This window comes from Perna viridis, chromosome 5, assembly GCF_037379345.1.
Source record: "Perna viridis isolate PV_CMFRI_1.1 ecotype Kerala chromosome 5, ASM3737934v1, whole genome shotgun sequence".
Taxonomy (NCBI): Eukaryota; Metazoa; Mollusca; class Bivalvia; order Mytilida; family Mytilidae; genus Perna; species Perna viridis.
Window position 1 is genome coordinate 42,845,712 of NC_142449.1, and position 27,441 is coordinate 42,873,152.

Below are 27,441 nucleotides of genomic sequence, written 5' to 3' on the forward strand. Positions count from 1 at the left end.
AAAACTGAATATTACAGAGTTCAGATTAAGTATGACTGTGGTAAACAGATAGCAGGTAAGGGATGAAGCAACCTGCACATATAATATATCAGGGCAAGAAGGTAATGAGACATTGATACAATACTAGCTATTTCTAGAAAAGCAGAGGACACTTACTCTACCGGTGCACCCGGTCCATGTTCCCAGTTTTTAGTGGAGTCCAAGTTGCTCATTTACTGTTGTTACTTTGTATGTTCTGTTTTTGTTACTTTATGTTCTTTGTTGTGTATGTCTGTTTTCTATGTCTGGTATTTGTCCCTGGATTACATTCTTTTGATTTCTGCTAGAATCCTAGTTCCCTTGATTACTCTTAGTTATAGACCAATGGACATAATTTGTGTACCTAATGAAGGACAGATATGAGCTTAAAAAAAATGAAGGATTTTTTTTTGACATGTTGTTTATCAATCCTCTGTACTAGTCACTGTGTTTTAGACATAATTCCTATCAATTTACAGTACAACCTGCTTAAACAGGACCCAAAATAAACTAAAAACAGCCTAATTCATCACTTCTTAGAATTCAAAGCAGTTTGAATGTATTCTAAATCTGCCTAAACCAAAGAATTTCATATTCCACAATACTGGTTTAGACAGGATCAAATATATAGTCCTTGAACAATCCGAAAAATGATTTGACGGAAAAATGACCGCTAACTGATCGATAACCGATGACTGATCTGATCGCAGTTTTATTATGTAAAATGACGTATGATCTGTTAAAAATAAAACAAATGTGAAATGTTAAAATCTATTGCATTATGTAAATATATGTAAAATTGTCAAAGAAAAGCAAGGAAACTGTAAAATATATTGACCACTCTACGGTCACGTGATGCGATCAACGGTTTAATGGATCGGTCTGACAGATTGATGACTGATCAGAAACTGATCGGTGACAGATTTTTGTTGCATGGATCGACTTAAGTACTGTATATACTACAGTGAAACCTTTCAAAACCAATCCCTTTATGACAGGGAGATTTGTTCTAGTGAGGCAGGTGTTCAGTTTACAAAGGTATTGAACATATTGAATCTGATATGAAGGAACTCTAATAGATGTCTGGTTTACAGTAATTTCTGGTTTATTCAGGGTTGGTTCAGACAGATGTCACTATATTTTGTAGTACCATCTAGGCACATAAAGAGGCTATGAATAAATACTTTCACTCTCAACAATAATCCACTCCTATCCTTTGAAACCTCTTGTTACCTTAACAAAAAGATAATGTATAAATTCTGCTGATAATGTAATTACTTTCTCATGATAAACAATTTATTTATATGCTTGACCTAAAACTCGAAAGGTGCAAGTTTTTGTGTTCTCACATACCATTCAAAATCTAATTAAAAGTTGGTAAATAACAAGGGAGGTAACTGTATAAATGTCAGAAATCAAAACAATTAAGGGCTTAACATTCAACTTAAATTAGAAAATTCCTGATGAAACAAAATGATTGTAGAAGAAAGAAAGAAAGAAAAGCTGTTGATAAATGATATTGATTCTACACTTTGCTTGAACAGGCAATGAATTTTTGATCATCTTCAAAAATTTCCAAAACTTTTCAGCCAGTTTCTCAAGAGGGAAGTTACTTTTGAATGATACAAATAAAACATGAATGAACATCATTAAACCATTTCAAATGGGGTGAACAGTAAAATCTACCTAAACTGAATCCTAAATAAATTGAAAACCTGTCTAAACCAGACACTTCTATAAGTCCCTACATACAGTTTCAATGTATTATGAACCTTGGTAAACCATTTCCATCCTACGCTGAACAAAAGGATATGGTTACGGTGGGTTTCACTGTGTTATGAAAGTTGTCCAAAATCTGATCCCGAAGACAATTTTTAGATGAACATGTCCAGTTTTTAAGTCAACACATTAGTAAAGACCTATGATCACTCTGTAAGAATGTAAATTTTTTACAGAATTATTAAGATAAGTACATGTAATTACTGAAGGACACAGATTATTTAAACTATCATGCATTGACCAGAAAATAAGAAGAAGACAGTTTCAAAATTTTAAATCCAGGTGTCTCACTACTTAAATCCTTTATGAAAACTCCCCAGGGGATAATATCCCAGATTATTTTCACAAAGTTGTGGCACAACAAAGACACATTATCTCTTTTTCCTCCTGACCAACTATATTAATAAACTGGCACAATAGGTGCTACTATATCCTAAAAGAAAATATTTCATAATTGAATAGTGACAAAATCTTACTATAAAGGAATGCAGAGGGATAAATCATATTTGTTACAGATTTTATTCACGACATGTCGCCACTGGTCATTTTTACAGTATTTATAATAAATGTCCTTTTTAATGCCACAGAAATTTGTTATCCCCAGGCAATCTCATTCTAATGCTATAAGTATATTAGCGAGGATAAGGTTACAATCCTTTTTAAATTGTTTAAGAAATATATATTACCATATTTTATCTTCATGAACCTGTATTATTTTGTTATTGCAGGTGGGGATGTTTTCATTAAAAAGAAATATTTAAAACATTGAAACCTGCAGCCCTTGTCTAAATTTTTTTCAAGGTGGGGCCATTGGCTATGAGTTTGCAGAAGTTTTAAAATTTACCAAACAGCATCTAGAAATTTTCTTTTTAATTGGAACACAAGCACATTGCTATCCTGTTGTGTATGGGGCAGACTAAGGTGAATTGAATGAAATAAGACGTCTAAAAAATTTCAGAAGTTTGACTGTATCCTTATTCTAGTTAGGTCCAAATTGACATATTTGTCAAAATCTTAAAAGTATCACTACACACAGTGACCAAAAGTTTTAACAACAAAAGGCAAGTTTTGGTGACACACTATTCACATTAAATAGCTACACACATGAATTCACAATGACAGTGCTTTTTGATGAGACTCGACATCGAAACCCTTCATACAACAGAATAATACCATAATTAATGTTTTGAGATTTCAGCCTAACTGAGAAATACGAAACTCTTTCAAAAGTCAGGAGAAAATTTCTCATTTTGTCATGTACACAATGAAAAGATATATGGTTTTATTGAGAGTTGAGAATTGTGTCTAACTGGGATAGAAATTGGCATTTTATCGAAAGCAAAAAAGTCATCAATAAGCACATGACATCCCAAATGTCTTAAGATATCAAATTTTCATATTTTCACAAATAAATAACATTTAAATCTAAATTTAAAACCCCATGAAGAAGGAAAGATGTATTTTTTGCAAACAATTTATTAAGTTTCACATATATCGTGACAAGATAAGTGCGGGAATTAATGACATGGTGGATAGCAATTTCTCCATTTTGACCTTACCATAGACCCTAACACAGAATTAATTTCCTAGATAATACATTAGCATGGCTCATGAAAAAAGAATGCAACAAAATATATCTCTTTCTTCTAATTTAAATGGAAGAGTTAGCTCCCTTACATTTATGACCTTTGATAGAGTCCAGTGAAAATTGTGAAGATCTTCAAAGTTTAACAAATGGAATTGAAAACTGGACAATTTGTAGGAATATTTCAGCCATTCTTCTATTTTACAGAAGATTTCATAACTCTGTATAAATCAACTAAGTTAGCTGAACACAATACAGCAGAAAAAAAAAAAACTTAAAAAATAAACAGAATTCAAAGAATGTTTCCCAAGCCATGTATGGATGTAATCAATTGGAAAAAAATCAACAACCAGCTTTTAATTGACTTAAAATTGTTTTATTTTTCAGAGAAATTGCTTTTAAAACAGAGGTCTTTAAATGCAGCTGTCAGTTTTTTTTATTACCTTGATTAATAACTTATACTTTTAAAATTTCCTTAAATTTAATTAATGAAAATATGTAATAGAGCACATGTTTGAACTTCAGAACAACCAAAAACCATGTTTTTGAGGACTTGTGGTGACCTAACAATTCATGACAAGTTATAATGTCATGTGGCTTATTTATGGACCTACTTCTTCTGCCACAACACTACAATGTTAATGTAAATTCTACTAATAGCCAAAACCTTTTAAAAAGCATGTAAACCAGAAAGGGCAAGTCTGCGAGGTTAAAGTAATTTCATATCAGAAAAAAGAGAAAAACATATCTCATAGACTTTGCTTTATCACCTTTATAATGATATAAAAGTAATGCTATGAAGATGGTATGATAATTTAAAATATCTTTTTGTCTGTTCCAGTAGGTTTAAATGTTACAATGTCTTATGTATTTTATGTAATGTCAGTTGACAAAAAATGTGTTAAAAGTTTTTTTTTTATTCCTAGATAATAATAAGGTCATGATTTTTATTAAAAAATGTACACAGCAACAGCAAGGATCATATTCCAAAGAAACAGCTAATGTGCCAGGTTTTATTTTATACACATAAAAAATCACTGTGTTCTGACTGTGTTCATCTTTATAAATTTGCAAAAATATTCTTAAAGTGGTCTACAAGCTTTTTGGTTCTTTAACATTTCTTTTGCACTCAACATTATGACAGAATTAAGTTTTCATGGCGATTTTCTTAGTAAATATACAAAATAATTACTATCCTTCCTAATAAATACTAAATACATTTAAAATCCTGAAATTCAGTTTTGTTTACAAGCATATTTATATATATCTGCAAATTGTAGTAAATATGTTCAGAATTACAAAATTTTATATAAACAAATTAATGTCACTCAAAATTACTTTTCAGCATGATCAAAATTTGGTTGAAACTATCATATATAGGACAATATTTACATAAATCTAATTAGGTTAACAACATTCCCTACTCTAGCATATTAAGAATGTAAACTTTGTATATATTCCTAAACTATGATTAACCATTAAAATCATAATAAATACCTTTCGACAAGATACTTGATAATTAAATGCCATAGCAAACATTTGAAATTTTATTTAGATACATTAAATGCTTACAATCATTGAATTACATGTCATCTTTATACCTGTTCAAATACAAATCAGAAGACGGACAAAGAAAGTTTGCATTTCATAGATTAAAGCTAGAAATATAATCGCTCTGTCCCCAAATACAATAAAAAAAAATATCAACAAGAGAGATGTACACAAAACTCACCTTTCCACACAAGGTAAAAAAAATCAGGTAATAAATCCACCATTAAATATCCAAAACAAATAAACAAAATAATTCCAAAACACGTTAAAATTCCTACATAATGAAAACTAAATTAGACTTAGCCTCCAACTAGTACAGAATGCATGTTTGTAAGTTTAACACGAGCATTTTTACTAGAAGTTTATTCTACATTCATGCTGTAAAAACATTTCTCTCCACACACTACTGATACACAAGATTTTTACGCTTGGTTTAAGACATAGCGAATACAATCCATTCAAAAGCTTACAAGACCACGTGTTTACTCCCAAAGCCATTACCTTCAAACATGATGACTGACATCTGAGAGGCCAGCCATTGGGGAAAATTCTCAATAAACCATGAAATCAGGAAATTAGTTGATTTTTTTAATTGATTTTCCTTAGGGAATAGGGTAAGATATTCAATTAAAGGTTTTCATATGGAATACCACTACTGGTGGATAGTAGCAGAGGAAGTGAAGTTCTAATGTAAATTTTTTTTATTAAAGGAACTTTTTTTATCAGAATTTTTTTTGTCTAAATGGCCTTATATAAAAAAAAATTGTAGCATTTTTATAATTGAAGGTTTTTGTGCAGTATTGAGTATCTGTCTAACAGCTGCAAACATTAAACCTTGAAGTGAAGGAACTTCAAAAAAGTGAAAAAGTTGGATATTTGATGCAAAATTGTTAGATACCTTCACCATAATCAATATTTTGCCTACGTATTTCATTGCCATTTTAATGCTTTTTCTTTTGTATTTAGCAACATTTACCTTTATTTGTGCTTTCTGTTAGTTCAAACATCAGTTCATACTCAAAAACAATGAAGAATTGTCCAAAATTTGATGTAAACTCCTCTACTTTAAACTGATTGAGAAGAAAAATCTGTGAAACTGTACCAGTAATCTATCAATTCAAAATATTTTGTTTTTAATTTTGATTCTTTTGTTTATTTATCACGCTGTTATTCTGCGGTCCTTTTCACAAAAAATCATGAAGTCATAATAGAGTTAATTATTATGACGTCACAACTTAAGACTAATTTTACTCTTACGATTTTTTGTGAAAAGGGCTGCTGGTTTTTTAGAGTCTAACAAGAAAAGCCAGGAAAGGGTTTAATCATAGATCATAATCATAATCATCAATCTCAGAATATGCCCTTTTTTTCTATAATCCAATCTTATTACTGATTGAATTATAGAAAAAACAGGGCATATTCTGAGATTGATATATAAAGTCCTTACCTCACTCCTTCTTTTTTAAATCTTGTATGCTTTTAAATTCAAATTCTGTTTCTTAGAGCTGTTAAATGGTTCCTGAAAAAGAAATTCAGAAAATGTTACCAATCATTTTAAACAACCTGCATGCAAAAATAAAAATCAGGTTTTACATATGCCATATTTCAGAAGATGAACCTGAAGCATCAAAACTATTGTTAAAAGAGAATAATCCCTTAACCAAAAAGATGATCTATAAATTTTCTAAAGATAGTAACAAAATTGGGTTAAAAAGTCTTAGAGAATGAATTTCAGAGACATCTGATATATTCAGCTTTTTGGAACCAAACTTTGTCAAAACAAACCCTTCAAATCAGTCTGTTATTTAGCATCAGTTTTGATCCCAGTGGCAACAACAACAATAGTTAGAGTTCATACACTAAATATCATTTAGTCGACAATTCAATGTTTATTGTTTCATGACCTTTTTTCTTACAATATACATTGTAGTTTTTTATGATTATTCTTCCAAACATATTCTTTCCTTTTCCAACCAATTTTTTCAGTATCCATGTACTTTTTCTTGTTTTCTTAGTGCAAATGACCAATTGCAACAAGCACTTAATGAGAAAAAAAAACACAGTCCAAGTTTAAGTAAAAGTGCAATGTATCATTTTTTTTAGTCATAAATCAATTTTTCAAATAAAATTCATAAACATTCTTCATCACAAACAACAACATACCCCACAGAGCACCCCATTAAATTCTGTTTGGGGTATTGTTCACAAGTTTTTGTTAACTTCAACAGGTCAAATAACTGACAAGAAATGAGTATCAGTAGCTTATGTTGAGGTGCAAATATTTCTCCATGGTTGGACGAAACCACATTCATAATCACTGGAGTGTGAAACAATAAAGAATTTAAGTGTTTCCTTCATTTCATATGCATTCTGTTAGAGGAGTTTTTACAACATTGTGTCACAATACTAAGATTAGTTTCATTAAATAGATCTTTAATCAACCACGATTCTCCCTACATACAATTATCTGCATTTTGCATATTTGCATTGTTTTCACATAAAAGCTATGAAATCCAATACATGGTAACAATGAAAGGCTATCTAAGCAGATAAAACAAGTCTGCACTTACAAGTTATGTAATATTTGGGTTATCATAGAGGTATTTCCTAGCCTGTTCTGTTACAAATTCTCTGATTTTTCAATTACATGTAAAATGAACTTGTGAAGATTATTATTGTAACTGTTAAATGGAATGTAAATAATTCATTCATTCATTTTTTCATAATTCAAGAATGAATTAATAGTTTTCCTGTATCTAAGCAATAGATGTCTATAGAAGACTTCTGCTGAAGATTGATGAAAAAGGAAATTTTACAGATAAGGAGAAAAACGATGAAAATCTATTTTAAAAAACTGAGTAAGACTGAGTAAAGAAGATCCCTCTTAAATATGAGCATATACCCAAACTTACGGTTTCAAGTGTTTGTAGTTTGAAATATAGATGTACCAGTACATTATAGTTAAGCATTAAATTAAAATTTGTTTACATACTTACTTCTGACACTAGGGAAATAGCTAATAGGTGGATGGTCATAAACTACTCAAATATAAAGTCCACATTTGGATATTCAGTTCACTGAAGAATATCTACTTTACCCGTTGAAGATTATATTATTTTAATTTTCATTTGAATAAGTTTCGTGACATATTTTCATAATACTAGGTATTTCAGCTGCAGTTCATCTCGACATGCATATTGATTTCAAATAGTCATTTCATAATATTAGAGTTATCTCCCTTTGGCCAGTAATCAGATAATTTCTAGAGTGACAGATATGATGTATGGAGTGAGAGAATTGCCGTAGGAACTGAACTAAATGATGCAATTATAACACCATAAACTTCCATCGGCAATATTCATGACAAACATTGTAACAGGCTATACATAAATTTCAATCTATCACTGAATGTTCCAAAATACTTGAAAGTGTTCATCATATTTCAACATGATGAAAATAAACTTTTTTAAAGTACACAATACAGCTTCATTGATTCAAAGAATTTAAAAACAAAGGGGAATTGATTAGGCAACTTTCCTTATACAACTTCAAAAAAACAAAAAACAAAAAAACAAAAACAAAAACAAAAAAAAAACAAAAAAAAACACTGGGGTCAATATATTTAGCTTTTTCAATAGCCCTTGCTTTTACAGAAAAAGAGCCAAGAGGCCATACATGTACAAACTAATAGTTCAGTTGTGGAAATAGTCGTTTATATGAAAATTGAAAAAAATATATTTCCCCACTGTTTTATGAAAAATAACAAACCAGGGACATCTTTATAAATGCATAAATACAGAAAATAGGCCATCCACACTCTACCATTTCTTCTGATTTTCAAATGTTGATATGTTCAGTGCATCAAGCCCTTAACAACTATAAACATTTTGAACCCAGTACTTACATAACGTATATCTTTGTTTATATTTGCAAGGTTGAAAGATTTTCCAAGAACACTGTCATCAAGGAAATGTTACCACAAAGAGGGAAAACATAGGAATGCTATGCTATGACATAATGAAAACAAACTATGCTTAAAGAGGCAAAAATTGGTGGAAAAAAATTATGATAACATGAGAATTACCTCGATAACTAGTTTGCCATATTGTAAACAGAATTAAATACAAATGTATGATTTTCAAATGCCAATTTTTCGACAGAATTACGCACATTCACAACAAAATTGACATTATATTGATGACATTTTCAGAATGCAAAGAAAAAATGATTGATGCTTAACAGAAAGCAACTGACATTTTAAATAAACTAGCAGACGTTGGAAATAAATAATCCAGTTTTCATTTGAAGGTAATTTTTTTTCTTTATATTTTAGATGTGAGATTTATGACCACAGTATATATCATTTATAACCGACAATCTGTTTTTTTTGCTTGATAAATTGGAAAAAATCTGCCAGAAATTACTTTTTGTATGGGTGTATATTAGCTTCTTAATGAAAAATCTAGTAAATTTTACAATATACTGACTAAAACAGTTGTTCAAATAAATATTTCAAATATATATGAAGCCAAAATATTCATTAGTTGGCTCCAGTTTTGGATAAGTTAATATTGAATGGTTTCTATCACACAATCAAGCATTCCTCCTAGTCTGGAACAGAAATATCTCATATTGAAAAAAAGAAAGAATTATCTTTTAAAAATAAATTGTAAGATAATATACCTAACTTGAAACAATTCATAAGTAAAAACACTAATCATTTAAAAATCACCAAATGTTGAAGTATATATGGGTATCAGAGTAAAAAAAAATGTTGTAGATTGTAGCCCCTGAAGCACAGATACAGACAGGAAATATTACAAGATAATAATTTACATAGGTATTTTAGTGGCTTGTCTAGAACCTTTAAGTATAACCTGTAAGTAACTACCAATCTTTATGACAAACAATTAGGTTACAATTTGACCTTTGACCTCATATCTATTAACTGACCTTAATATGCTGACAGCCAATAAGATTAGCAGGAGATGATAGACAAGGGTCTGACAGTTACTGGTCATATAAACTTCATTCATCTCCTTACTATCAGGTTTAACATTATCTGTCCATTATTTATCAGATAAGTTTACTACTGGACATCTTTAAAACATTACTTTAATTTGTACAACTGTGTTCCTATTCCAGATGAAGCAAAGACCATAAATGATAAAGCTAGGGCATTTTGGAAGAAAGTCTGATTACTTCTATAAAAAATCACACCTAGCTAGGATATAGTCCTTAACTATAGAAAGTAAATTAGAACTCAAAGTCTCTAGTTTTTAACTCAATCCTTTGAAATATCAAATAAATATGCTCTAAGGTGGATCTAATAATAAGTGAGTATGCTTGAAGAGGATTGGTCGGTTATATAGAAAAAAAAAACGATGGAAATCCCTGGAGCATACCGGTCAAAGGTCCCTCTATTCTGAATTTTCTAAATCTGCCACTGATGCCAGTTAGCTTTATCAGGTCTAGGCATAAAATTTAGATATGTGTGCATGTAGTAAAATTTATTTGAACAAAAAAGAAAAAACAGTGATGTTTCCAGTATATAAGTTTATTAAATATGAGATTTTTTTTACCTTTGTAGAGAGGTTAAAACGGAAAGATTGATTATCATCAGATATACACACAGTACATCTCCTGCCAGCACAAAATATCATTAATTATATAGCTACATGTACATACAGGCACATTTGTCAGAAATTTTGACAGTTTCCATCATTTTTCTACGCTCAGCAGGAACCCAGCTCCTTAGACTGGTAAGCATTACATCACAAACTCCCATCATTTCATGGTACACTGGTAATGTAACATTCCTCGTCATCTGATACCATTTAAACTCCTTAATGACTATTGCATATGCTAACCCTTTTTAAATATGTACAATATTATTATACAATTTCATTCATATTCTTTCACCATTCTAGTAATCTATTTTGGTTTTATTCAATATAAATATCAGTCTTTCGGCCAGTCTTCCTATTAAAGTACATGTACTCTCAGTAAAGGTAGTGAAAGGCTCTCTTAAGTATGTACTGTAGTCTGAGATTCCTTGGGCTATGATTTTCTACAGACTATCATCCATCACAAATTCAGATTCAACCCCAACCCTATCGGATTTGAATTAATCCTTGGAATTAGGATATCAATACATGTCCTGCTAGTATTTAGCAATAAATGTTCATTACAATACTGTTACACTTTCCAGATCTGACTCCTGGATGCCCTTTTATGTTTATAAAACTGAGAAAAGTAAAAAAAAAAAACCAGAAATATCTGTCTTTCCTAACACTCTTGAGAGGTTAGATGACAAATCAATCTAGAAATTGCAATTACAGCTATGCATGTTTTTAATACGTCCATAAAAAAAATTCAGAATATGACTAATTTTTTTTTAAATAAGTTTCTTTTTAAAAATTCCCCAAATTGCATTTGTAATTTTCAGGTCTAAAAAATCATAGAAATGACCTTGGCTTTAATCACCTTTAGACAAAGCATTTACAACACACTTCTGAAATCCAACTGGTCAATTATTAGGTTATTTGTTTTGATAAATCCCCCCTATTTTGACATTCCTGACACAAGTATCATCTTTCAACAAGAAGCCATTAAGAAGAGTTTGTCTGCACCACAATATAGGTTTTATGCAATAAAATCAACTTCAATTGATAAAGTTACCACCTGACTCTCATAATTTATGTTTCCAAGGCAACAAAAACATTAAGAAATTTAGCTTTATTAATGTTGTGCCCTCTTCAAGTTCAACCATTATTAACATGTTGTACAGTTTCAAAACATCTTGAAGAAATATTGTTGTGCATAGAATCATGAATAATGAAATTTGTTTATATAGAAGCTTTGCCCCATTTGAAGTTTAACTAGTATAACAGATAGATAACACTTCAATTTTTGGGATGTCTACAAAAAGGGGTAAAAAATCAATTTAAAATTCACATCATTAAACTAAAAATAAAGAAATTTCAACTTTCATTATCATATTTTGATTAATACATCTTAATTTGCATAACATTTTTGTAATATATAAGAGTAACACTTTAAAAGCAGGTTAATGTTTTGTGATGGAGAGGAGGTCACAAAATCTATTTCAATTCTATGCCAATCTGGATAAAAGATATTTCAAACCCTATGAAAATTATTTTCAAAAATTTAAACTGATGACCTAGCAAATCTACTAAAATTATTTTGCTTGTCAAATTTATAATAAAATTTGTGTAATTCACTAACACGACCTACAATTTTCTTACAACAGCTTGTAAAGAAAAGATGTACAACTTTTTCTCGTAAACTTGACATTTCTATAAAATTATAGAAAATATTGTCTTGACAAGCGACAGAACAATTATACGCACAACATTTCACTACCTTGTCATCGTATCTTGTAAACTTAGAACACAAGTACAGAAGGTTGAAAATCAAAGAAGATTCATGTCATTTTTGGAGACCTTTACCATGTCCTTCTGGTGCAAACACGATTAATGATGGCGTGATGTACGTCCATTATCAACAGAACAAATATGGTCAGTTGTTAAACAAGGACAAGAGACAATTTTCTCATACATTATTGGGACAACTGTCTCTAAAATCTTGTGTAAATATTCAAAATAATAATCCTTATCATAAAATGTATCATTAAGTGTAAGTATTTTTAAAAATCAGGCAAAAAATTGGCAAAATCAGAAACATGCATGTCAAATTCCCATCAATCTAACAATATAATTTCACTCAAAGATGTTTACTCTATTTGAAAAGACCATTATTTGATTTCTGCATCTCTGGATTTGCTCCGATAAATTTCAATTGGATGTTAGTAGAAAATTGAAGTTTTTGACAGATTTATCTGCCCTTAAAATGTTCATTTACAGTGTATTTCAATAAAATAACTCACTTTACCAAAATGATCTGGAAAATCTTGGCTTTTATTTTCGATTTTGAAGGTGCAAATAGTAAAATTAAACTCAAAACGGCAGAGGATGCTTACCCTACCGATGCACCTGGTCCATGCTCCCAGTTTATAGTAGAGTTGTTCATTTGCTTTTGTTACTTTGTATGTATTATTTTAGTTACTTTTTGTGTATGTCTGTTTTCCATGTCTGGTCTTTGTCCCTGGATTACATTCTTTTGATTACCGCTATAATGTTGATTTCCTTGATTACTCTTTCCATTCTATTTACCTGATTCATACAAAGACTAACACTTTAACAAGAAAATCCACTTTCTTCTGTTCATAGTGCCACCTTTTATCAATATTGTTGTAGTTTACAGAACTTTTGTACTTGTTGGGCTATGTTGCATGTTGTTGTCTTTGAATTATTTCATTAATGTTTTTGTTTTGTTAATTACTAAGATCTTCAATTTACTTGTATTTGTTCCTATCATTTTGAAAATTTACATACTGCATTCAACTTACTTTTAACAAGCCTCTGTAGAAGTCTGGGTCTACTCCCAGATCTGAAACAGAAAAAAAATAAATTCATTTGACTTGTCTTACATAAAAGAGAAGTTTTTCATTTCTTCCAATAATTCCTATTAAATGTACAATGCAGTTTTTTGACACCTTAGATATCTGGGCAGAAATTTCTTGCTTTACAAGACATTTAAAGAGTAAGCAAGGGAACCAAGATTGTAGTGGAAATCAAAAGAATGTAATTCATGGACAAAGACCAGACATGGAAAACAGACAAACACAACAAATAACATAAAATAACAATTATAAACCAACAACATCAAATGAATAACTTGGACTTCCCTAAAAAAAAACAGCTATCAACATTTGAATATAAAATGTCTCCTTTTTCTGACTGTTACAAATAGGTGGCCATAAAAAAGGTATTTTTTTCTCCCCAAAAATAATCTCCATCCCAAAGAGCTACAAGACTGTGTTCAAGGGGCACTCAGAAGCAACAAAAACCTAAAACAAAACTAATATACAACCAATTTAGCACTAAGATTATATAACAAAGTTTTTCATTAATAATACTAACCACCCCCCTTATACATGTAACTGATACAGGTACTTCCTCTCCAACAAATTCCTACAGTGGCCTTAGAATTGTTATCTCTTGTAAACATACCTACAAGTGAGTAAGTACTTGTAAACAGGAGGGACTATTCATAATTAAAAAAATTTCACTTGAATCTTCCACATTCTTAACCTAATTTGTAACAAAATGACACAAAAACTAACATGAAACATTACATCATGTTGTCAAACATTTCCTCCCATTGTACTACACTTCCCTCCCCCTTCTTCGATATTTATACACAAAACCCAACGCTGCAGAAAAACGATTTTCCTCTTCGATAGAGTTAGCAAATTTATAGGTAATACTGCACCAAGTAGACTGTAGTCTTCCAATAATATGTCAGCCTCAGTTTAAATTGAAAGTGAAACTTAAATGAGATATTTTTTTGACAATGACTAAAGTGACTGTCAAGCAAATACATTGTTTTTTTTATACTAAAGTCATTTTTCTCTTCCTAATGGAGTGTGTGCCTGTTACAATGGAGTTCAAGATTAATGTCGACCAATCTACAGGTAAAAGGTTTTCTATGCACATCATATTCTAATCACTCTGAAACAGGTGACACCGGCTAAGTATGTTGACAATATGAATAGCATTTTTTGTTCTCCATTTTTAACTTTAATACAACGGTGGGTGAAGTTAGGTTCCATAACAGGAAAAAAAGAGTTGAGTAAATGACAAGACACATTACCCAGTCACAGACAGCAAATAAAAGCAATTCAAAATGACAATTTTTTATTTTTGGCCACAATATGGAATAATTTTAAAATGATATGAAAATCTTTCATCAATTTTTTGGACACCTGGAATGATAATTTATATTCTAAGTTTTTACAGTTTGTTCTTTTGTTCAGAAATCGATTAAAATGAGACTGAAGTTTAGGGCTCAGAGGTTTAAAGATTTTGGGGTCAGGTAGGTTTAATTTATCATCAATCTATCTTAACTGCCTTTTCTGAAGAAAATTTGGCATCCATAAATAATCTAATTTTGTGAAAATTTATATTGAATAGAATAATTTTAACATTTATTGTTGTGAGCACTGAACTTCAAACGAAAAAATGGACAATGCCCAAGAATTCAATCATTGAAAAAAGCAGGAAATTTAAAACAGGGCTTCAAGGCGTATCCTTAAAACTTTCAATAAAGTATCCTGATCAAGAAAAATAACCTCGTAAAAAACCTCCAAAATTGGACAACATTTAGGCCACCGAAATGATTCTTTTGTGGTCACTTGAATTGATTAGACAGATGGCTAAAATACAAACTAATTTACTTGACATGGAATTGATGAAATTCTACAGGAACCTGAACTAGATGACATTTTTCATGTTGTTCACAAATTATGATATTCTCAGATCTTTCATCCAAAAAATTAAATACATTATCTCTCCTATGTTATGATATTTATTAGGCCCAGCATGAACATGTAAAATGGTCGCCAGTTAATACTGAAAAGGGGGTTTCTAAAGAACTTTTTGTAGGTTTATAAATAAAAACTTTGTCAGAGCTTATGACAAACTGATACCCATTAAAGAAATTTAAACCAAAATTTTAATCCTTACCAATACATGTATATAACTATTCCTAAGCACTGAGGAGTTATTCCCCATTATGATACATCTCCATAGCAACAAATGATTTGCAATTTGAACCAAGAAAGATATATATTTAGTGTCTAGGACTGAAATATCAAAGTTGACTGGTATACAAATACATTCATACAAAATATTGACCCATGAAATTTAACACATCTTTGAGTATGCAATTTAAAGACACCTTAAAAAAGACAATTGCTAAAATTTGAAAAGATGTCCGATTGAAGTTCAGACACCATGGCTAATTTAACAGTACTAATTACGTTAAAACACACCCGCCCTATTCAAACTGATACATTTTTCAGTTGCAAGCCTTTGTACTAAAACCGGATAGTATTACATTTGTCATAAAAAAACGTCACTTCAATTTTATTAAGCGTCTTCGTTTTTGAAAAACTTATCTTGCCTTTTCTATTGAAATCTTTTATGCATATCATCTGAAGGTATTTTTAGTCGGGTGTCAATATGGCCATAAAAACAGCCTAAATACTCATTTATCGACTCTAAATGTAATTGAGACACTCTCATATACAATAGATTCTAGATCTCCGTTAGAGATATAGCTTTGTTAACAATCAATGGTCTCAATATCTGACTGAACATGAAATAACATTGGTCACATGACCTTATACATAACACTAAGCAATATTACTGTAGTAAAAAAAGCCTTTTTTTTACACTTTTTTTCAATATTTTAAAATGGCATAATACATGTATTGTAAACTTGTAAACCACTTATAACATTTGCCTGTGCTACTTTTACATGGAATCATCACATTCATTTAGGAAAGCTTTTAGTGACACGGCATAAATATTCATTTAAAAATTGCTGAATGATATAATATCAATAATAAGTATTATACATTGATAAATTTTGGAGTCTTCGTTGACTTTCTTAAGAACGATAAATTAGACAAGTCTAGAATTTCATACACAACTGACAGAATAAATTTCTTCCTCAAGGCTAAAATATTGTAAGATATATAATTATACCATTTAAAAATTGCATATAATTATATATTCTTCAATGGGAAGATTGAATCTACAGTTTGCCATTCCATGATTAGTGATCTAACATTATACTCTGTTATTCATGAAGTAAAAAGATGGCACGAATGAATTACTCTCGTGTCTTCAGTTCCTGTGACGTGTTTGGTAAAATTTCCTTACTGTTGACATTTCAAAACAACTGTATTTCTGCATTTCACAATTTGTTGGCCTGTTTTTGTTCAAGACCACTGTCAAAACTGCATTTTTCAAGAATAATTCAGCAAAATTTAGCTCCTAACCTTTTTTTTTCAATTTTAAAAATAGAGAGTTGAAATAAGGCTACACCAGACCATTTCAACTATTAAGAGATCATTCTCTAGTATCCTAGTCAGACACTAAATAAATGATAACTAAATATTATTAAAAAATAACATATTTTTACATACCTTACACACTACTGCAATTGATTTTTTCTTGGAGTTACTTCCCTTAATTCAAACTTATGAGTCATATAAAATACAACAACTTGATATTTCTAAATTCGAAAATAAAATGATGAAATATTGGTTTCAAATGCAAAACAAATCAGATGTCTTTAATGTATCTAAATCTCTCAGAATATGTAAACTAACATTTCTCAATTGCTCTCCAAACACCTTAAAATCTCGTTTACTAAATTTTTATTAATCCTTCAAGTGAAGATAAATTTATTTTAGCAATGGAGGTTAGAAAAATGTTTGTTTTATAACCTCACCGCCATCTTTTAATGTACTTATGGGGTATATCATTACCCCTCTGTTTACCCAAAACTTAAAGTCAAATAAATGTTCAAGTACCATTTCGATAAAATATTTGTATGATCTCCAACTACTGTTTAAATTATTTTTACCAATAGTTTTTAAGTAATTTTGACAATACGAAATACAAGTATTACAATACAGCTGTACAAAATAACATAATATTATTAGAGGTAATATTTCAACTAGTACCCCCTGCGGATAGTGAAAAAAAAAGATTTTTTTAAGAGGCCCAAATACCAACAAATCAACCATTGAAAAAAAACATAAATGTTCATCACAAAAAATCTTTCTTCAAAACTATTACATGACACTCTAGTTCCTTTGTTTGGAAATTTATTTTAGCGTTTTCTTCTTAACACAAAAAAACTTATTGTTTGCTAGAGAAGTGCACTTGTTTGGAAAATAAATATGAAAAACAAACTGAAAATAGAATTTCAATAGAAATTAATTAATTCTAGACATAAACGACGTTTTCAAACCAAAGACTTCCATACAATTTGACAAACATCCGGAAAAATGTTCTGCAATGGAGTGTTAAGGAAACACAAAGCGTGTGCGAAATCTCCTGGTGCTTGTGACTCGACAATTTGCACTTGGTCACCGATGTGGTTAGCAGAGATACAAAAGAAGGAAACATACAAAAAGGAGTTAAACTTAGGTTTTCATCATGACAAATCGTCCTTATGATTTGGAGAAACTTTACAAGTTACAGAGAAAAAGATAGGATACTTTTGTAACATATTGACATTAATTTTCACATGGTTTTTGGTCAATGTTTTCAGTTGACAAAGCATGTGCAAGGAACCAAGAAATATGGTGGAAACACATCCTATAAAGAGAAATGTATTATAAAGGAAAGATATTTACTGGTGTGATTCAACAAAAATAACATATCTTATGCACATGAGACATCCATTATTTGCAGGATTTTATGTATCATTTCATACAAACAAGGAAATGTTCACTAAGCTCCACGGAAGAGATTTGAACCAAGTCTGAAGTCATTTTAGCTGTATCTGTAAGAATGTAATATTCAAGCTATGACAGAAAACAGTCTATCAGGCACTTTTTAGGTCCAAAAATGTAGGAAATCAGAAAATAACTTTCTTAAAATCAGGAGGTTATCAGGAATTTTTTAACATAAAAAGTAATGTAATAATAAAAAATTCCATGAAAATGGCCACCTTCCACCCCTCTAAGAGCTTACTAGAATTGTAGTAATTTGAGAAGCAACACTTTGATTAAAATACTTAATAAAGTCACAATTTTAATGTTAAATAGCAATCCCATCAATAGACAATATCATTTTATGCAATATACATTCAGTTTTACTTTTATAACACTATGAAATATGTAAATATTTCAGCAATTTTTTTTTGTGATGCAAAGGTTCAAAATCAGGAGTTATCAGGAGTTTCTCTGGAAAATTCAGGAAAAAATCAGGAATTACCCAAAATCAGGAAAAATCAGGAATAATTAGGAAAATTAGGAGTCACTTGACAGACTGCAGTAAACATTGTGCACAGATTCTGCAAAATAGCACATTTTTTTCTTTTAACTTTTTTCTTTGGAATAAAAAAAAAATTAATGACTCCCCATTTTTCTGCTCCCTTTACAGAATCATTGGATGCATGCCTGAAAAGGATATCAACTAAAGTAGTTATTGAAAACACATATTTTGCCAGAAGTTTCACATTAGGAGATAAAACAATAACAATTATATCTGTGACTATGCAAGATATCTAAAATATTGCAAAAACATCACGTTCTTTAATTTTATATGTTAAGATAGCACTCAATCATTCTAAGTTAGTGGCAAGTCTAGTGCCTTAGTTGGCAGCACTTTTTACTATGCCACTGACGTATTACTCAGAATTATCTTGCTTAAAGAGGCCATTCCTGTTTAAATATAATATTGAACTAATAGAAGCATCCAAAATAACAGTTCCAACCATTTCAGCTACACACAAAATGTCCCGAAATAAACACTTTAACAGTAATTTGTCTTTTATAATGTCTCATGTAATATGCTTTTGTTGTCATATGTACGTGCACCCCTCTAATTCAGAAAGTTGGAGGATGAAATCAACACTATTACATAATGTATGAAACGTCAATCAAAAGAAAACTAAACACACATGTCAACAATATGTTTCAACATCAAGCTATGATTTACACTTGAGAGAACTACTTTCGTGGACATGCAACACTTGTACTAAGATGTAATAAGCCTCTGACAGAATTTCATCTTCACACAAGAAGTAAGGAACCACGGATGATTTCCAATTTAACCTTTTATAATTCTTTGGTGTTTCATCTTCATGTATTGAAAATTATACCATGTGCCAAGATTCTGACTCGGTTCTGGGCAGAAAATACATATAATTAGGATATTATTAAATATTATAAGAAGTGTGCTACTTCTGATGAGACTACTCGAACTTTATAATGTTACACCAAACTGCTAGAATAGGTAAACAAAAATAGAAAACTCTTCTGGTGGAAATATTTGAACCATGATTTTTTCATTAAATAACTTCTTCGTTTACCTAAAAGCATATCTTAAAGAGAACATTTACAGATAGCAAGGAACATTATGACCATACTAATGTTCAAAAAACCAGCATGTAAACAATAAGGTACTAATGAAGCTAACAAGTTCCAAAGATTATAGCTTCAATATCTGGCCACTATCACAGTTGAATTTTACCTCTCACATATATGTTTTCTCATTATTCTTTGATCTAGAACATAAAAGAAACACTAAATTTCAAAAAAAACTTATCCCAAGTGCACTTAAACTTAGCCGTTTTTATTTTTAGTTGGTAGTCATTTCTTATATGCCAAGAATTCAGCATATTGAAAATAAAGTGATGACACAAGTAATGTGTCCAAGTGTTATTTACTGCAGTCTGTTGATACTGAGAGCTAGCACATTATTTACTGCAATCTTTTGATACTGAGAGCTAGCACATTATTTACTGCAATCTTTTGATACTGAGAGCTAGCACATTATTTACTGCAGTCTGTTGATCCTGAGAGCTAGCACATTATTTACTGCAGTCTGTTGATACTGAGAGCTAGCACATTATTTACTGCAATCTTTTGATACTGAGAGCTAGCACATTATTTACTGCAGTCTGTTGATCCTGAGAGCTAGCACATTATTTACTGCAGTCTGTTGATACTGAGAGCTAAGTTTCTGGAGTCTGTTGATACTGAGAGCTAGCACATTATTTAAAGTTATAAATTCTTACTTGGGTAAACTACAGTTATAACATATACATCATTAAAGCAGACCTGATAGTCAAGAAATATACTTTTCCATTCTTGTACATGATGTCCATTCATGTTTTTAAATAATAAAAAGAAATATCTCACCTGGCCCAATCCTATTTCAGAGGTTGACACCTTTGTAATTACAGAATATCCCATTCAATATTAATATTTTGACCCAACAGCCATAGTTACTTGCACAAATCATGCATAAAAATTACAAGTTTGAAATAGACTATAGCTCAATTTCAATAAAAAGCACATAAACGTCAGTATAAACGCTGTAAAACCATAACAAAAATCATAATCTGACAGAATAGCTACACAAGTAAAATAACTAATGAAACTTTATATATATGATCAACAAGATTACAACAAGAACATGCTTTGTGGTTACGCAACAGCAATTGCTTCAGACATTGAAAGAATGCTTGATCGTGAAGAAAAGATGCTGTAATATAAGCACTTGAATGAAAAAGGAATCTTGGAATTTTTCAGATAGAATAACACATGAAGACAGTTGTGCTCATAAAATAGAGCAATCACAAGAGCCAAAAAGGGCTAAGTGACAGAGAGATAACATGAATTAATTCAAATTGTCAAGTGATATTTTGTCCTTTTCTAAATGAAGTTTTTGAGAGAATAATATCTCAAAGAATAAAACTATCTATGGTAGTAACAGACCATATTCCAAAGAGGTCAGAGGTAAACAGTTCTTCAATGGGTCAAATATCATTTTACAAAAAGGTAGGAACTTGCTTCATCCCTAAATAATATAAATGAAATGCTAAAAGACAGGAATAAAGTATTGAGGAAAATGGTAGAGTGATAAAAGGCTTAACACAAGAGGTCAAAGACTGTACCCCAGGGTAAGATTTTGGTGAATAGTTTCTGGTTAATCTAGGACAGAATACAGTGACCTGATCATGCATTCAAATAGCCTACTTTCTGTGAGAGCTTATTATACATCAAACTAAGTGTAAAAAGGGCTTCTGTTACAAATTTAAGTCCCCTACAAAAGCTATTGATGTTGGCCTATGTAAACATTTTTCCTAAAAATAAAGATGGGTCAAGGGTACCTATTACGCCATCTGCAAACGAGCAAACCATGAGAAAATTATGCAATATGCAAACATCTGAAGACTGTTGATGGATCACCTATATAGTTTTAACACCATACTGTATTACACTATTTGAGACAGTCAACATAATCTATGTTAAAAAATTAACAAGAATTTGAAAAGTGACACAAGATCTAATTCTGAAACAGACTATAGACAATAAATGACAAATTAAGTTTGCATTTGTGATCCCATTAAAGTCAAGATTGTTTAGCCTGATCTTAACACATCAGTATGGCTTACAGTTATTGCAGATTACATGTGTGAAAACTAGCACAGTCATTATCTAACAGTCATCAAATACTTGACCCCAGGCAACCGAGAAGGTAATGAGGAGCAAATCAAGCGCACCTAAATGAAAATAGACTGGTACTAAACCATCTAAAGTGAAAAATAAACAGTTCATATTATTGAGTTTTTCTACCTCGAAAATAGGTCGACTACCACAGTCAAAACGGTAAGCTAATTAATTGAAATATAAAAGATTGGGTCCTAGGTGTTATTCTAGTCAGAATGACTGATGGTCAGGGCTGACTTGGGAATTTAATTGAGTGCACCACATCTCCAATGAAAACTAATAAGTACCAATTCTTATTCAAATTTTACTCTAAGAATAACTTTATCACCACTTTAACACAGCCAAACAACCATTTGATGATAGCAATAAATTAATGGAATTGAATTTGTTAAAAATTGAACAATTAAATACACATACTTCTTAATTAGAACATAATTAATTGATGGAAAGTTTGGTGTTAGGGTAACTTAATAATGTAACAACTGGAATAGCATGATTCATATTTCTTTCATGCACTCCTCAAAATCTTGTAACATATGCGAAAATATTGCACAATTTTTATTTAAGAGTAATTGAGTACAAACACTGAGAGAACGCATCAGAGGTATACGATGTCTAAAAATATAAACACAGCCGAGAGATTACAAATTGTTCATTTTCTGATATAGCGCATCACGATTATAGTTTTGTAGTCAGTATGTTTGAATATAATGAGGATACAACACGAAGGCAGCTTTCCAATTAGCATCAATTTCTTGTAGAGGCATCCTATTTATCTGTAATTGATTAAATTAGGGGTTAGTCTTGGTTACAAAAATTGGCATAGCAAATTTTAAAATCTTGGAAATAATGCTGGTGTGCACGTTCCCACACATGTGGCTAACAGATTCAAATCCAGTAACAAATGCTTAATTGGGGAAAGGACAAAAAATAAGCAGAAAAATTTAAGTAAAAGTCCCATTATAATATATACACTGTATTTTAAAAATAAGCAGTAGTTTGATGCCCAAGGCTTGTGAAAATAATGGTTGGGCACACAGATTAAGCCACCACAGGCCAACAGCCACTAAATAAAATTCCAAAAATGTCTTTCAGGCCTGTGAACTGAAAAGTTGACTATGAAGGCTGATCATAAGATCAAATATTATACTGTAATATATTCTTCGAATATTAAATATGAAACTGCACAATTTTTTTTTTCATTTTGATTTGCACAATATCAACCACATATAAGGAATTTCTTCCAACTTTTTAAACTTTGCTACACTTGCAATGGGTATCTAACTGAAAATAGTATCTACAAAATGGGAACAATGTGTATTTTCATGTTTCATTATAGCCAATATCAAGATTGCCGACCAAAGTCGAAAATGGCAAAACAAATGCAAAATTTTAAGGCAAATTCTATGAGTTTTTGCAAGAGAAACAAAACATAAGGCACAATTTTCAGTTTGTCTGCACTGATATGAAGGAACCAAAAAATTGTTTTAACTGCACCTAGTCCTTTGTGATGACAGATTTGTACGTGATAACACTCCCAAATATCCTCACTCCACAGAGTGACAGTTAAAAATGTCATTCTGAAAATATGCTTAAACTAAGATTGTCATCATAAATTTAAATTTTAAAAGGGGACTCACTTTTCACCTTAAGTACAACTCATACACTTAAAGTGAAATAACACTATTTTAGCATGAATAATTAAATACTAGGCCATTTTAATGCAGAAAAAATACTGGTAAGAAGGATGCTTACTATCTGATCCTAGGAACCTACAGAAAGCCAAGTAGAGAATTCATACTGAAGAAATTGAAAGATTGGCCTTGGTCAGTAAGCATACCCTAAATACTCTAAGACCTTAAAAAAAAAAAAAAACTCAAAAACCCCAACCTGCATCTGACCTGTGATTCACAAAGCAGCAGTACTAAAGGTAATAAAAAGGAACCTTTAGAAAAGACACAAGAGGAATCACCATTAGTAAAGGAAAAGAACAAATTATACAACACATCAAATATAAAAAAAGAGACATTTCAAAAAAACACCACAAAACCCACTACTAACTGGGGTAAACTTGTATACTCTAGGAGATGAACTGTTTCTGTTTCCTGGCAAGACACTGGTCATGCTGCCAAATGACCTTTGACTTATTCCTTACCAGATAACAAGTATAAGTACTATCATACTGAGTTAACAAACAATAAACAATTAGGTGACACTAGCATCAACACAGAGATATCATAAATTACTTCCCTTTGCAATCTATCAAAAGAGGCGTTGCTCATCCATAGAAGTGATGAGAGCCTTAACTAACATTAGAGATAAGCTTAGAAGTTATTGTTTCAGTAGCAAAGAATTTGTAAAATCTCAACAAATTGTGTAAAAATGCAATTAAAGTCAAACAGTATCTCTCATATTAAATAACTGGAAGCAGGTTTAGTCAAATTCAACTCCCAAGATAATTGATAAAACACAGAGCATAGCCTGTCCCGAATAAATTACAGATCATCATAAACTTTGCACTGGACACTTATTAGAATACATCAGCAAGTTATAAATATTAAAGCACTGTATCTTAATTACTTCCCCTGTCTCTGTTCATTTAATGCAAAGACCTTTTGAACTAACAAATAAATTAATCTAAGATTATCACATATCAGACCTGGAACTTGAAAACAAATCTTTAGTCACAAAAAAAAAACATTCTTATGTGTGTGACCATTAATTCTGTCTTCCTTTGACACTAAGACAACTCTATGTATTTCTTGAAAAAAACTTATGGACCATACACCTCAGTATCAAACTATGACAACCAATAAAAAAATTGACATAAACTCATTGACTTGTAATAATAGTTACAAAAAAGTAATGCATCTATCTCTCATACTTTGGAAACTCAGAGTACTCAAAATATGTTAAAAGCAGTATTTCCACATTTTATACTTTATTCATAAAATTATACACGTAATACATTCACTGTGAATACTTTGCACTGAGAACATGTGTCAAACTTGGCAACACTAGTGAAACTGGACAGCTAGCATGACCTTTAATCAGAGGGCTTTCAGTTTCAATAACAAAAGTTAAATGTCAAACAGCATGCCCCTGTCATTGTCCCATTGTATAGCATGACCCTTACAACAAAACACCATTGCCATAACAACTAGGTTGACATTTTAGAAATTAGATTTTAGTTGCATTGGTCAGCATGATGAATGTGGGTGGCCAGCAACTGTCAACAATTGTGCATCTACTTTAAAGGGAAACAAGATCTATTTCAACTAAATGAATAATAATGTCCATTTTGATCATTGAAAAACAAAGCAATGTAAAAAAGATGATGGGAAAAACTAAAAAAATACCCCAAAAATTTAGGAAAAGAAAATAATATGGAAAAAGAATTCTTCTAATCCATAATCCTACCAAGTTTTCATGGCATAAAATATTTTAAAAAAACACTGAAATGAAAGGGTAGCAGAAACTGACACAAATAATCCAGTTTTCACTGCCTAATAGATCACATTTTTTAAAAAAAAAAAGAATTTTGGAAAAATGCAAAACCATATTTAATAAACCCCAACTTTCCTCCATCTATGTCCATGTGAACTATTTCTAACAAATTTTTAAACAGTATAACGAACAAAAACTATGAAAGAAATCTCTGTTCTTCTGGTGTCGTAAACAATGGACAATGAGATATCATGTGACCAGATTTTCTACAATAATAACTTTGATCCGGAGTGATGACAATGCTAGAGATAAATATAATGTCAAGATTTACTACTGAACAAAAAAAAAATTCAGTTTTAAATCTCTAAAATAGGTTTGAGGTCAAAGTGCATGTGCATATTATAAACATCTTTTAATAAGTGGCGTGTATGGTATCTGAATGAAGAGGATTTTTTCATTCTTCATTACTTCCGTGGCGACACTAATAAAAAATACAATTGTCTTACCTAGTTTTCATATTTCTTTTTCTTTCAAGTTATCACATAGTTTTTTTTCTTTTTGATATATGAAATTACAAAGTAATAAATATAATTTAATATTCTTTGTAGTAAATATATTTACGTGTCATGCCATTGAAAGATCTACATTACATTTGTCAGGCCAAATTTATTGTTTGTGTTTGATATGTTTTCAAAGGCCTGCAACTCATAATAACAGGACTTATGGTCTTGCAAAGACATCACACAATTTTAAACCATTTTTACAAAACATATCTTTTACATTTTTTTTCCAAATAAATTTCAGATATTTACTGGTAATTTAATTTCTAGTTGTTCACTAATGTTCAAAACAAAAAACTTTCCAACCAAACCACTGTCATTTGCAAATGTTCAACTGATGTAAGGGGATCAAAATAATTTTGCATTGGTCCAAGGTCCGGGACCCTGAATTTCTGACCCAAGACCTTTGAAATTCAATTTACCCAGGTTTGTGACTTTTAACTATATTCACTGACATTTTAGTTTGATCAAGTGGACCACTGATTTTAAATTTTATACAGTTCAGGACCTTCCGTTCTTGAAAGTAAATTTAGACTCCTGGATGTATGTACCAATACAGTAACCCCCATGTTACGCATGTTATAAAAGTCCTGTCATATCTGTGTACCTCAGAAAACCTTCAGAAAATGCTAATAATGAACTTGGAATGGCCTAAACACAAACATTATAGTTAACAATATTGGGTCACTAGCCTTACAGCACTGGTTTATTCAAGCATCTCAGTAAGTTACATGACCACTAAGGCCCACATTAGCACAGAAGGCCAAGAAATTCAACTTCTACTTCATTACCAATTCATACCAAACAATTTTAAACAGAGAAATCAGATTTATATCTGACATAAAATATAAACAAAGCATATAACAAGAAGGAGAGGATAATAGTTTAATAAAGTAATTTTAGTGGTTTTTGATGACCTATATTGTGTCAATTTATGACAATTTTACATCTTCTATCATTTACTGAATTTTACCTTGGAGGCTTTTATCACAAGTTCATATAAACCATCAAAAGATCTGGTATAGATATATACAAAAAATTGTATGTCCTGAAACCGAAATTTTCAATTTTATGTTATCTGTTTGGTTGAAATTCAAGTTAAAAAGATACTGATTGGGTGAATTCCTAGTTAAGAAAGGCATGAAAAAAGTTCAATTTGGTATATTTTAAGAGGGACTAGGCCTAGATTGTAAAATGTCACAGCATATGGTAAATGAATAGTGTCCTCAAGATCTTTATACTGCTCAGCTTTAACTTTGTTTCACAAATTGATTAAAGCTTGGAAGGGTAAGACACTCCTGAAATGAACCAAAGCCTAATTTGACAATGCTTTGACTACCAAATTTTCAAATACTTCCAGTACAACATGATCA

The 27,441-nt window shown here is 30.8% G+C and overlaps 1 protein-coding gene across 3 annotated transcripts in view; it reads right to left on the reverse strand.

The window, feature by feature from the left end:
* Positions 1-27,441, reverse strand: part of LOC148617804 (brother of CDO-like) — an 82,963-nt gene that overhangs the window by 48,448 nt on the left and 7,074 nt on the right. For 2 of the 3 annotated variants that reach the window (XM_088585374.1, XM_088585372.1), the window contains exons 2-3: positions 13,365-13,405; positions 6,381-6,452 (exon numbers count right to left, since the gene is read on the reverse strand). The gene's annotated coding sequence lies outside the window, so the exon portion shown is untranslated. Of the gene's footprint in view, positions 1-5,114; positions 5,366-6,380; positions 6,453-13,364; positions 13,406-27,441 lie in introns of those variants that run through there. The other variant, XM_088585373.1, reaches the window with a different exon arrangement.